The following is a 12,091-nucleotide window of genomic DNA, read 5'->3' as shown; positions in this document are numbered from 1 at the left end:
TGCTTTCGAACCGCTAGGTTGGCAGAAGCTGGGACAAGTCACGGGAGCTCACCCCCGTTACGCGGCGCTAGGGATTCGAACCGCCGAACTGCCGACCTTTCGATCGACAAGCTCAGCATCTTAGCCACTGAGCCATCGCATCCCTTACAACTGGGAGATATTTTTTTCTTCTTCAACACAAGATGGTGCTGTAAGCAAGAAGAAAAGAGAGAGGGCCACCATCCCCGTTGGTGGCCACAGAAAGATCTCAAGGAGGATACTTGCGTCAAGAGAAGTGGGTTACAATCCACCCTCGCGACAGGTCCTTCCTTTGAAAATTCATATATATAGCTTCCGCGGGGGCGGAGGGGAATAAAATGAGGATTGTCGAATTCCCAAGAGCGATAAAATGCCAAAGAAGAGTGCTATCTGCGCCAATTAAGTGAGCGTTTCCGGTAGCCGTTCATGGCACTAATGCTATCGTGTTCGCATTGTTAACTTCATTAGCGCTTGACTGACCACTGTTGGGCCTGCTAGAAATCTCTGTCCTACTTTTGTCGAACCTCCAAATCAGTGGTGAAATCCACATTTTTTTTACTACGGGTTCTGTGGGCGTGGCTTGGTAGGCGTGGGGTGGCTTGGTGGCCGTGGCAAGGGAAGGATAGTGCAAAATCCCCATTCCCTCCCCACTCCTGGGGGAAGAATATTGCAAAATTTCCATTCCCACCCTACTCGGGGGCCAGCCAGAGGTGGTATTTGCCGGTTCTCCGAACTACTCAAAATTTCCGCTACCGGTTCTCCGAACTACTCAAAATTTCCGCTACTGGTTCTCCAAACTGCTCAAAATTTCCGCTACTGGTTCTCCGAACTGCTCAAAATGTCCGCTACCGGTTCTCCAGAACCTGCTGGATTTCACCCCTGGTCCAAATCAGGAGAGGCTGTTCCGACCCAGCCTTAGCAGAAACAAGAAACAGACTAAATGAATGGATGTTAAGTCAGGGACTATCCTGAAAAGTAATTGCTTTTCAGTGATATCTTTGGCCTTTGGCTGTAATAAAGATGAATTTGTACGTTTAGTTAACTCACCGCAGCAGCGTAACCTTTAAGAGCGTCTAAACTTCTTCCTCTATCAATTCTTACAGAGGTAAAGGCAGCTGAGAGGTGGCAAGAGAAAGTCTTAAAAAGTCAAAATGGCAGAAGTAATTGGACTTTTTTTTTTTTTGGACCCCTATTCTTCTGCGGATACCCATTGTGAGGGGTCGTTCCACCATCCAAGATTTAACCCTCTTTTTCAAATCCTGAACATTTACTCCCAAATTTTGCCATTTCAGATCGTTGCCCCGTCGGCCACTTTCGACGTCCCACTGAAGGTGGGAGAATTGCAGTTCTGCTTGGCTGTGGATGATGGGCACTGTAGTGTTTCTGCACTACAGCTCTGCGCATACGTGCATCTCAGGGGTGGGTTCTACTTACCTTTACTACCGGTTTGCAACGGGATCGCGCGAACTGAAGAAGCAGCTTCTGCGAATGCGCAGATCGCCGATGATGACATTCAGGGCGGTGGGCGGGACTTCCTGCCGGTTTTACTACTGGTTCTTACGAACCGGTACGAACTGGGGGGCAACCCACCACTGGTGTATCTGGAGCAACAGGCCCCAGCTGTTCCTCATCCTCCTCACTCATCTCAGCCTCCAAAGGCAGCTGCCTCTCCAGTGGCTGGGAAATGCCGGACGGCCCTGGCTCTATCTCTGTGTCTGACACTGAGCATCCATCAGAGCCTTTCCCAGGCTCCAGAACTGGCTCAAATTCTTCCCCAACCTCCACCTCATCTGAGTCTGCCACCAGCAACGTTGGCAGCTGGCGGGCCACAACAAGAGGCCAGAAGGGAGAGCAGGTTTGGGATCAAAGGAGGGACTTCTTCTTCAGGGCAAATAAATCCTTCTCTTTCCATCCATTCTGTGGATCTAAGTATACCTTACGAGTATATCACCCACTGAGCTGCAGATACAAAGCTCTGGTTAGCTCTTTGTCTAGGATGGAGCTCAACTGAAGAACAAGTAGGCCATTTTTCCACAGAGAAAGATGCTTTATGGATTAGGTTGTTTTTAACTCTACCATCTTGGGGAGCTGGGTTTCAGAATATGTCTGCTACTCCAGAGTAGGACCCAGGGATCCCTAAAACGCTACCAGGTAGAGGTTCAAATTCAGTCTGGAGGTTGGAGGTAGATGTTCAGAGGTGGACACCCAGTTCAGACTACCCTTCCAGAGGGACTCCTTGGACGGTAGGTTGGGGGGAACATCTCCGGCTAACTGTCCCCAAGAGAAAAGAGCTTCCGACCTATCAGGGTAATGATGATTTAAGAGCTGACCAGCCACTACGATGATGTAACGCTAGGAATGAGTCAACAAAGTTTTTGGGCTGATATCACTTTAAGAGCCTGTAATAAGAAGAGGCCCTGTTGGGGGCGTCTTTCTCTCTCTCTCTCTCCCCCGTGTGTGCTTCCTTGCTGTAATTGCTGATTGCTGTTCGTTTGAGGTCTGACTAAAGTACATGTATGTATATATTCTTTGTAGATAAAACCACGATTTGAATACAAACCTCTGTTTACCGTATTTGCTCCTGGGTTGTCATCTCACATAGTCACACTGCGCGCACTCTGACAGGTTACGGGCGCCCAGTCCAGAGAGAAGGCCCGAGTTACTCGAGAAACCCAGTGAGAGCTTGGCTCCAGAGCCAGAGAGAGGGGCCGTGCATCGCGGTTTGTTACTCCAAAAATTGAAATCCTCGCAGAGATAGGGAAACAATGACACCGCCGTCCCTATCCCGCTGGTTTCCATGGCTTCCGTTGTGTTGGGAGAGGCCACTGAGTCAGGCTCCGGCTTTGTGAATGAAACAAAGGTAACAGATGCATTTAGGGATGATAAAAACGATGCTTGAAGGACTTAATTGCAAGGGTTCGTTCTTTTGAGTCCCGCCACTGTTTTTAACACCCACTGGAAATGGGTCTTCAAACTAAACCTTTTTGTTATTATTTTAAAGGAGAGAGACGGTAGTGTTTCTCTACGATTAAGGGCCCGTGTTGCACAAAGCTTCCTCTTAGGAATGCTAATGAGGGAGGGAACAAATTGTTCCATAACAGAGCTCTCCATAATTTATTTCGGGTACCGGGGGGGAGCGGGGAACCTGGTTTCTGGGTTTCAGGATTGGTTTGTCAGCTTGGGTGATTAGACTCAAGGGCCTCCTTTGCTGCTCTTCAAGCTTCGTTGGAAATGCGGAAGGGTTGGCTGGGAACACAAAGGCATAGCTATGCTCAATTCTATGAGCCCTGGCCTTTATTTTTATCTGATTTATTTTTATTTTCGTCAAGCATGTATTTGATGACAAATACAGGTGTAAACATCATTATAAAGACATGAAAAGGATACGAATAAAAGAAAACATTAGGACAGGGACGGAAGGCACGTTGGGGTGCTTATGCACAAACCCCTTACAGACCTCTTAGGAATGGGGCGAGGTCAACAGTAGACAGTCTAAGGTGAAAGTTTTGGGGGTTCGGGGAAGAAACCACAGAGTCAGGTAGTGCATTCCAGGCGTTGACCACTCTGTTGCTGAAGTCGTATTTCCTGCAGTCGAGTTTGGAGCGGTTTACCTTGAGTTTGTATCTATTGTGTGCTCTTGTAGTGTTGTGGTTGAAGCTGAAGTATTCATTGGCTGGTAGGAGATTGTAGCAGATGATTTTGTGTACTACTCTTAGGTCAGACCAAAGATGGCGAAATTCTAAGTTATCTAAGCCCAAAATTTCGAGTCTGGTGGCATAAGGTATATTTTGTTGCGAGCGGAGGAACGGAGGACTCTTCTCGTGAAATATCTCTGAACTCGTTCGATTGTATTAATGTCCGATATGCAGTGTGGGTTCCAGACAGATGAGCTGTATTCAAGAATTGGTCTGGCAAAGGTTTTTGTATGCCTTAGTTTGCAGTTCAATATTACCGGAGAAGAAGCTAGGCAACTCTTAATGCCTTTTTAGCAAAGCTGTTCCCAATGCCTCTGAGCTTCCACCGCCCGGAAGAATCAATAAAATCTTGGCTGCATAAAATAAGGATGAGGGATCAGGGAAAAGGGTTTTTTTTGGCTACCATCCGTTTTTTTTCAGGAACAGCCAAGGAGTCGCCAGGAAGCTTCACGACGGACTTCAAAACTGCCAGAAGATGCCGCCGAAGAAATATAGTGGGAATGAAAAATATAGTGTGACTGCGGAAGAGGGTGGGACTGTTAAGTAAATCATTTACAAGGTTAAAAGACGGTTGGAAAAAAAAAACCAGGTGTGAAATGCAGGTTTTGAGAATTATATAGCCTATTAGATGAACTGGAATGGACTAAGGATAAAATTGGGGGTAAACAGAAAGTCCTCCAATGGCAAAAGTTCCAAGCAAATATCTGAAAATGCCTAAAAAGGAATATTCAGAAAGATTAAGAGATCTTCCCTTCCCTTTCCTTCCCTTTCCTTCCCTTCCCTTCCTGCCCTTCCCTTCCTTCCCTTCCCTTCCCTTTCCTTCCCTCTTTCCTTTCCTCCTTTCCTTTCCTTCCCTTCTCCCTTTCCTTTCCTTCCCCTTCCGTTCCCCCTTTCCTTTCCTTTCCTTCCCTTCCCTCTTTCCTTTCCTTTCCTCTTTCCTTTCCCTTTCCCCTTTCCTTTCCTTCCCTCTTTTTTCCCTTCCCTCTTCCTTTCCCTTCCCTTCCCCTTTCCTTTCCTCCTCCCTTCCCTTTCCTCTTTCCCTTCCTTCCCCCTTTCCTTTCCTTTCCTTTCCTTTCCTTTCCTTCCCTTCCCTTCCCTTTCCTTCCCTTTCCTTCCCTTCCCTTCCCTCTTTTCTTTCCTTTCCCCTTTCCTTTCCTCTTTCCTTCCCTTCTTATCCCTCTTTCCTTTCCTTCCTCTGTTTGGGAATAACTTTCTTTAGCTACATAGCTAGACCAAATCCCTGTTCCCTTGGCTTCCTTCAGACCAAGGAAAGAGGCATCTGTGCAGTAAGTTTCTGCACCTAGTATAACCATTCAGGGAACAAAGTGCACACATCTCTAATTTTTTTCACTGGGGAAACCATCTTCAATGTGTGTTTTTTTAAAGATCATTTTAGGCTTAGGAGGGCTGCAAGCAGATTGGCAGGACGTGTCATTGGAGTTGACATTTTCACCTATTTTCTCCCAATTTGGGGAGGCTCGGGATTTATTATTATTATTTATTTATTTTTTACAACCCCCCAATATTTCAAAGCTTCAGTGCTGAAGAGAGAAATGTAATAAATAAATAAATAAATAAATAAATAAATAAATAAATAAATAAATAAATAAATAAATAAATAAATATACTGTATGTAATGAAAGCCGCAGCAAACGAGGGTGTATCTTACCCTCTTCACACAGGCCCTTGTTATTTGAGATGTGCTGAGGCGTAAACAAAGGGAAATAAGGCGGACGTGTGACAATCTTGGCGCACTGAACAAATATTGGATTTGCGCTTGTGTGGGCGCGCAAAAAAAAAATGCAGAGAATGAGGAAGCAGGCTCTTGTCGACTTAGCAACTACCCTGTTTCCCCCAAAATAAGACACCCCCTGATAATAAGCCCAATTGGGCTTTTGAGCACATGGCAATAAGGCCAAGCGCTTATTTCAGGGTTCAAAAAAATATAAGACAGGGTCTTATTTTCGGGGAAACACGATATCTATCATATCTATCTTATCTATCTATCTTATCTACTGTCTCTCTATCTTCTATCTCTCTATATCATTATCTATCTATCTATCTATCTATCTATCTATCTATCTATCTACCTACCTACCTACCTACCCTGTTTCCCCCAGAATAAGACATCCCCTGATAATAAGCCCAATTGGGCTTTTGAGCACATGGCAATATAAGGCCAAGTGCTTATTTCACAGTTCAAAAAAATATAGGACAGGGTCTTATTTTCGGGAAAACACGATATCTATCATATCTATCTTATCTATCTATCTTATCTACTGTCTCTCTATCTTCTATCTCTCTATATCATTATCTATCTATCTATCTATCTATCTATCTATCTATCTATCTATCTACCTACCTACCTACCTACCTACCTACCTACCTAACCTGTTTCCCCCAAAATAAGACATCCCCTGATAATAAGCCCAATCGGGCTTTTGAGCGCATGGCAATAAGGCCAAGCGCTTATTTCAGGGTTCCAAAAAAAAATATAAGGCAGGGTCTTATTTTCGGGAAAACACAATATCTATCATATCTATCTTATCTATCTATCTTAACTACTGTCTCTCTATCTTCTATCTCTCTATATCATTATCTATCTATCAATCTACCTACCTACCTATCTACCTACCTACCTAACCTGTTTCCCCCAAAATAAGACATCCCCTGATAATAAGCCCAATCGGGCTTTTGAGCACATGGCAATAAGGCCAAGAGCTTATTTCAGGGTTCAAAAAAATATAAGACAGGGTCTTATTTTCAGGGAAACACAGTAGATAGAGAGAGGGAGGGAGGGAGGGAGGGAGGGAGAGAGATGGATAGAGATAGAGAGAGAGATGGATAGAGATAGAAAGGCCTATCTCCCTTTTCCAAATCCTCAGATCACCTCTATTTGTGTTTGATTTGGAGCCACTCGGCCTGTCCAATTACCTTTCTCCCGCTGCACCAGGAATGGCATGCCCGCTATTCTATCTAACTGACCCCATGGATAAAAGGCAGATTCAGATATTAACCAAGGCAGCAGGCGAGCTGTGGACTTGTCCACGTAATGATAAAAATTTGCGGCATAATTGTGCGGTTGCCGAGCCTTTGTATTTCCCCCCAGAGGTTCATCTTCAGGAGTACAAGCTAATTAGACCCATAACTAAAAGGCGAAGCTGTTGAAAATGGTGCGGGCGCTCCCATAAAAGCCACAACTGTTGTACGGTAAGGTTCTTTGGCCCCCCCCCTCAACTCTGTTGAGCATTATGCCTCATTTCTTTACCAATTAAAAGTTAAAAATCCAGAAAGCCGTTGCTCAGAGATGAAACTCGCAATAAATCGGAGCACGTGGAATACTGCATCCAGTTTGGTCACTCCAGGGGTGAAATGCTCCCGGTTCAGACCGGATCGCCCGATCCGGTAGCGATGGAGGCGGGTGGTTCGGAGAACCGGTAGCAAAAATCCCTGCTCCCCCCCCCAATTGCCCAGCTGAGCCGAGCAATCATCAGAGGCTTTTTTAAATTATTTTTAAAAGCATTTTTTCTACAACCTATTTGGCCAAAAAAAAATGCTTTTAAAAGTAAAAAAAAAAAAGCTTCTGATGATCGCGTGGCTCAACTGGGATCATCAGAGGTTTTTTTTTTTAAAAAAAGAAAGCCTCTGTCGATCAGGCAAGTCAGCTGGGATCGTCAGAGGCTTTAAAAACATTTTTTTTACAACCTCTTCAGCCGAAGAGGTTGTAGAAAAAATGGTTTTAAAAGTAAAAAAAAAAAACTGATCACACCCACTCAGTCATATTACCCCCCCAACCAAGCCACGCCCACAGAACCAGTAGTAACAAATTTTACATTTCACCACTGAGTCACTCCCCCCAATCTCCCCCCACCCCCACTCCCCAAAAAAGTTAGCGTATATCAGATGCTAAATTCAGAGCAGAAGGAAGCGATATCAAATCATAAGCCAGAAAAAAAAATACAACTATCATATTTATGTAGTTTTCCTGTTTTATGGAAAACAAACATGATGACCTAGACTAGAGGTGGCTCAGGGGCTAAGACGCTGAGCTTGTCAATCGAAAGGTCGACAGTTCAGCGGTTCGAATCCCTAGTGCCGTGTGACAGGGTGAGCTCCAATGACTTTTCCCAGCTTCTGCCAACCTAGCAGTTCGAAAGCAGGTAAAAAAATGCAAGTAGAAAAATAGGGACCCCCTTTGGTGAGAAGGTGAGACTCTAGAAAGAGTGCAGAGAAGAGCAACAAAGACGATAAGGGGTCTAGAGCAGGGGTGAAATCCAGCAAGTTCTGACAGGTTCTGGAGAACCGGTAGCGGAAATTTTGAGTGGTTTGGAGAACAGGCTGGCCCCAGAGTGGGGTGGGAATGGAGATTTTGCAATATCCTTCCCCCAGGTGTGGGGAGGGAATGGGGATTTTGCAGTATCCTCCCCCTGCCACGCCCACCAAGCCACGCCCACAGAACTGGTAGTTAAAAAAAAAATTGGATTTCACCACTGGTCTAGAGCAGGGGTCTCCAACCTTGGCGACTTTAAGACTTGTGGACTTCAACTCCCAGAATCCCTCAGTCAGCACAGCAAAGCTGGCTGAGGAATTCTGGGAGTTGAAGTCCACAAGTCTTAAAGTCGCCAAGGTTGGAAACCCATGTGTCTAGAGGCTGAACTGGACGATGAACGATCGAGGGAACTGAGTATATTCTGCCCTAACGAAGAGAAGGATTAGGGGGTGATATGATAGCAGTTTTTCAGTATTTGAGGGGCTGTCACAACAATGAGAGAGTCAGCCTCTTCTCCAAAGCACCTGAGGGCAGGACAAATGTCAATTCCTGGAAGGTGGAATGTTAAAGCTAATAAGCTAGTAAAACAATTCCACGAAAAGTTTCCCGATAAGCCAAAGGGGAGGGAGAGATGGTTAATATGATGAATTAACCACTATGCTACTCTTGTTTCAGGACATGGTTTTCCGATGGGGGGAGGGGGCGGCCTGTCAGGCCTGGAAGCCATCTTTTGCATTGGACCTTCAGGCCTGCCACATTTACCCCTGTGGGAAATTGGGAGGGGGGACTGTATGGAGCATGGGTGATAATACAGTCAAAACAACATTCCTTTCTCAGAGAGTCAAGGACATCTTGCCCTGTCCCTGGACAGATGAAACTGGGAGGCATCTCCAATTGAGACGGTGCTTGGATTGGGACACGTGATGGACATGTGGGGGCTGGGCGGGGACTTGAACTTGCCTTTGGGTGGGGAAAAGCTGGAAGCTTTCGGATTCGGGTTTTCCCAGATGCGCCGATATGACACGTCTAATAAAATGGAACTTTGAGGGAACTTAAGCCTCGGAGTTTTCTTTCGTTGGGGATGTTACTTGGAGCCCTGACAACAAGAAGCGATGGGTGGGAACTAATCAAGGAGAGATTCAACCTGGAAGGAAGGAGAATTTTTCTGACAGTTAGAACAATTAATCAGCGGAATAGCTCGCCTCCAGAAGATGCTCCAATGCTGGAGGTTTTCAAGAAGAGACTGGACAGCCATTTGTCCGGAATGATAGTCCTGAGAGCGGTGAGGATGGGGGAAGGAGAAAGGCGAAAGAAAGAGCAATTGTGAGGCACAAACACTACGTATCTCCGGAGAACATTCTGTGCAATCCGTCATGATTGTTTGCACCCTGGACGCCATCTGGGTTTTATGCAATTATGCCGGGCTATTTTAAGTGCAATGGCTGAGGATAAAAATCAGACATGCAACTTTTCTTTCGGTGGCTAAGATGGGGGGGGGGGGTGCTACGTCTGAGAAAGGAAAGGAGTGAATTATTTCAAAGCTGGGAAAAGAGCCGTAAATAGGTTTAAATATTCATCAGAGGGAAAGGGGGGAATTCGAAAGCTGCAATTCCCAATATTTTTTTGGCTCCCGGGGGGGGGGGAAAGTAATACCTTCTCGCTACTATTTCATGTTTAAAAATTAACCTGGTTGGCAGCTGAATCTGACTTTAATGCTGGTCACGAAGAAGGCGGCATTGTCTGCAGTCCTTAAAAGCACCGAACTGAGGCTCCCAATCCAGTTTATCAGTATATTTTTTAACATTTTTTAAATTTAAGTATATTTGAGGGGCTGCCACAAAAAAGAGAAGGTCAACTTATTTTCCAAAGCACCAGAGGGCAGGATAAGAAACGACGGATGGAAACTAAGCAAGGAGCCTTGGTGGCGCAGCAGACTAAAGTGCTATTAAGTAGCACCAGCTGCCTGCAATTACTGCAAGTGCGAATCTCACCAGGCTCAAGGTTGACTCAGCCTTCCATCCTTCCGAGGCAGGTAAAACGAGGACCCGGATTGTGGGGGGCAATAAGCTGACTTTGTATAAAAAAGAACACCGCTTAGGGGAGGCCCGAAAGCCCTACTAAGCAGGTATATACAAAAGTATGAAGGCTATTGCTTAACGCATTGTAAGCCGCCCTGAGTCTCCGGACTAAATTCCCGGAGAAGGGCGGCATATAAATCGAACCAATAAATAAATCGAACCAATAAAGGAGAGAAGCAACCTGGAATTAAGGAGAAACTTCCTAACACTGAGGACAATTGACCAGTGGGACAGCTTGCCACCAGAAGTTGTGGGTGATCCATCCCTGGAGGTATTTAAGAAGAGAGTGGAGAGCCACTTGTCTGAAATGATATAGGGTTTCCTGCTTGAGAAGGGGGTTGGACTAGAAGACCTCCAAGGTCCCTTCCAGTTCTATTCTGACAGTGTTGATAAGCTTTTGGAGAAATCAACAGGAACTCAGGTTCAGCACCAAGGAGAGCGACAGCAGCCCAGACGCATTTTCCCCAGGTCTGGCTTAGAAGAATCGACTTGATTCTGCGGTCCTGCAAGACGAGACCTCTAGGAACTCCCCAAAACAGAACTTACATATTTATTTTAGAGCCAATAAATGCCCTGTGCTTGACCGGTTCTAGGTGCTATGGACAGATATCAGGCCAAGTTGGCTTACACATTTTGCACGCTACTGGGTATCCCCAAACTCGTTTCACTCCCTTCCTCTGATATGGGGTGTGTGTGTGTGTGTCAGACCTGGAAGCCATCTTTTACAGTTGGGCCTTCAGGCCTGCCACATTTTCTACTGTGGGAAAATGGGAGGAGGGGATTGTATAGAATATGGGTGATATGTAGTCAAAATAACATTCTTTTCTCAGAGAGTCAAGGCCACAGTGCCCTGCAGCTGCGATGCGGTGACTGGGAGGCATTATCAGTTTTGGATGGTGCCTGATTGGATCATGTGATGGACATGTGGATGCTGGGGAGGGACTTGAACTTTCTTTTGGTTTGGGGGAAACCTGAAAGCTTTCAGATTCGGGTTTTCTCAGATGTGACGTCTCTAATAAAATGGAACTTTGAGGAAAGTCAAGCCTTGGAGTCTTTTTTCGTTGGGAGTGACAGATGTTTCTTTTGAGTAGGTTGATAAATATTTTGATCTTGATCCCTTGGGCATGCTTCCTCGGGACAAGGTTAGACATATTCACACTCACCAAAACGCAATTGTGTGAGCGAGTGCTCACGCCACTTCCTTCCTCCGAAGTGCCCAGGGAATCATTACAGCCTCTCCAATTTTCTGCCAAAGAACTAACTGTATTTTATCGTTCTCCTCGTGCCACTCTGGGGGGGGAACACTTGACGCTGCCAGCTGAAGTGTCTATTTTTAAGATGACTTCTGGCACTTCCTTTTATTTTTACACGCTGCCTTTCTCCATCTCCTCCCGTCGCCAATTATCAGCTTCACAACATCGGCTTGATGCGGAGGAGAAACAACTTTGAGATGTGGGATGAAGGAGAAAGGTGAGGGAGATTCTGCAGAACCGTGAGTTGGAAGCTGGTGGCATGGAATCCTTTTGAGACAATTGCCCTTGAAGCTCTCCAGCCTTCCTGGCCACCAAACCTCCAACCTTCTCAGCAGCTTCCATTCCATTAAGAAAGAGGCTTTCCCTGTTTTTTTATGCCTCTTAGTTGCCACGTGAATAAATATGAATCAGGGGCCAAACATCCGGATTCTGATCACGCCACCCTGGGGATGTTGCAACAGTTGTGAGTTTGAAAAACAGTCCTTTTTTTCCCTCAACGTCTTTACAACTTTGGTCACTAAATGAAGTCTTGTAAATTGAGGATTACCTGTAGTTGGATTTCTTCCCCTTTTTACTTCCATGAACACTTCTGAAAAAACTTCTGAAAAGTTGACTTCAGAGATGGATCCGGCGCCTTAATTCACTTTAGCTGGTGTCAAGAGATGCCTACATTTTTGCAAATCTCCCAGAGTTACTGCAATGGGGTGGCTTGTGCCAGAAATAAATCTGGAATACAAAAAAAAAAAAAGTTGCAAGTCAGAGGCAAAAGTAGAACTG

The 12,091-nt window shown here is 45.5% G+C and overlaps 2 protein-coding genes across 2 annotated transcripts in view; both read right to left on the bottom strand.

Annotated features, from left to right (window-relative positions):
• Positions 1–12,091, bottom strand: part of LOC117675850 (uncharacterized) — a 133,545-nt gene that overhangs the window by 3,794 nt on the left and 117,660 nt on the right. Inside the window, exon 9 of the transcript XR_015730066.1 lies at positions 11,862–12,040. The gene's annotated coding sequence lies outside the window, so the exon portion shown is untranslated. The remainder of the gene's footprint in view (positions 1–11,861; positions 12,041–12,091) is intronic.
• The window catches only part of ANKRD65 (ankyrin repeat domain 65), a 46,865-nt gene that overhangs the window by 7,555 nt on the left and 27,219 nt on the right, over positions 1–12,091 (bottom strand). The gene's annotated exons all lie outside the window — the stretch shown is intronic.

Source organism: Pantherophis guttatus, chromosome 15, assembly GCF_059756535.1.
Source record: "Pantherophis guttatus breed Tessera chromosome 15, ASM5975653v1, whole genome shotgun sequence".
NCBI classification, from domain to species: domain Eukaryota; kingdom Metazoa; phylum Chordata; class Lepidosauria; order Squamata; family Colubridae; genus Pantherophis; species Pantherophis guttatus.
The sequence above is the reverse complement of the archived record's forward strand: the minus strand, read 5'-3'. Positions and strand labels throughout refer to the sequence as shown.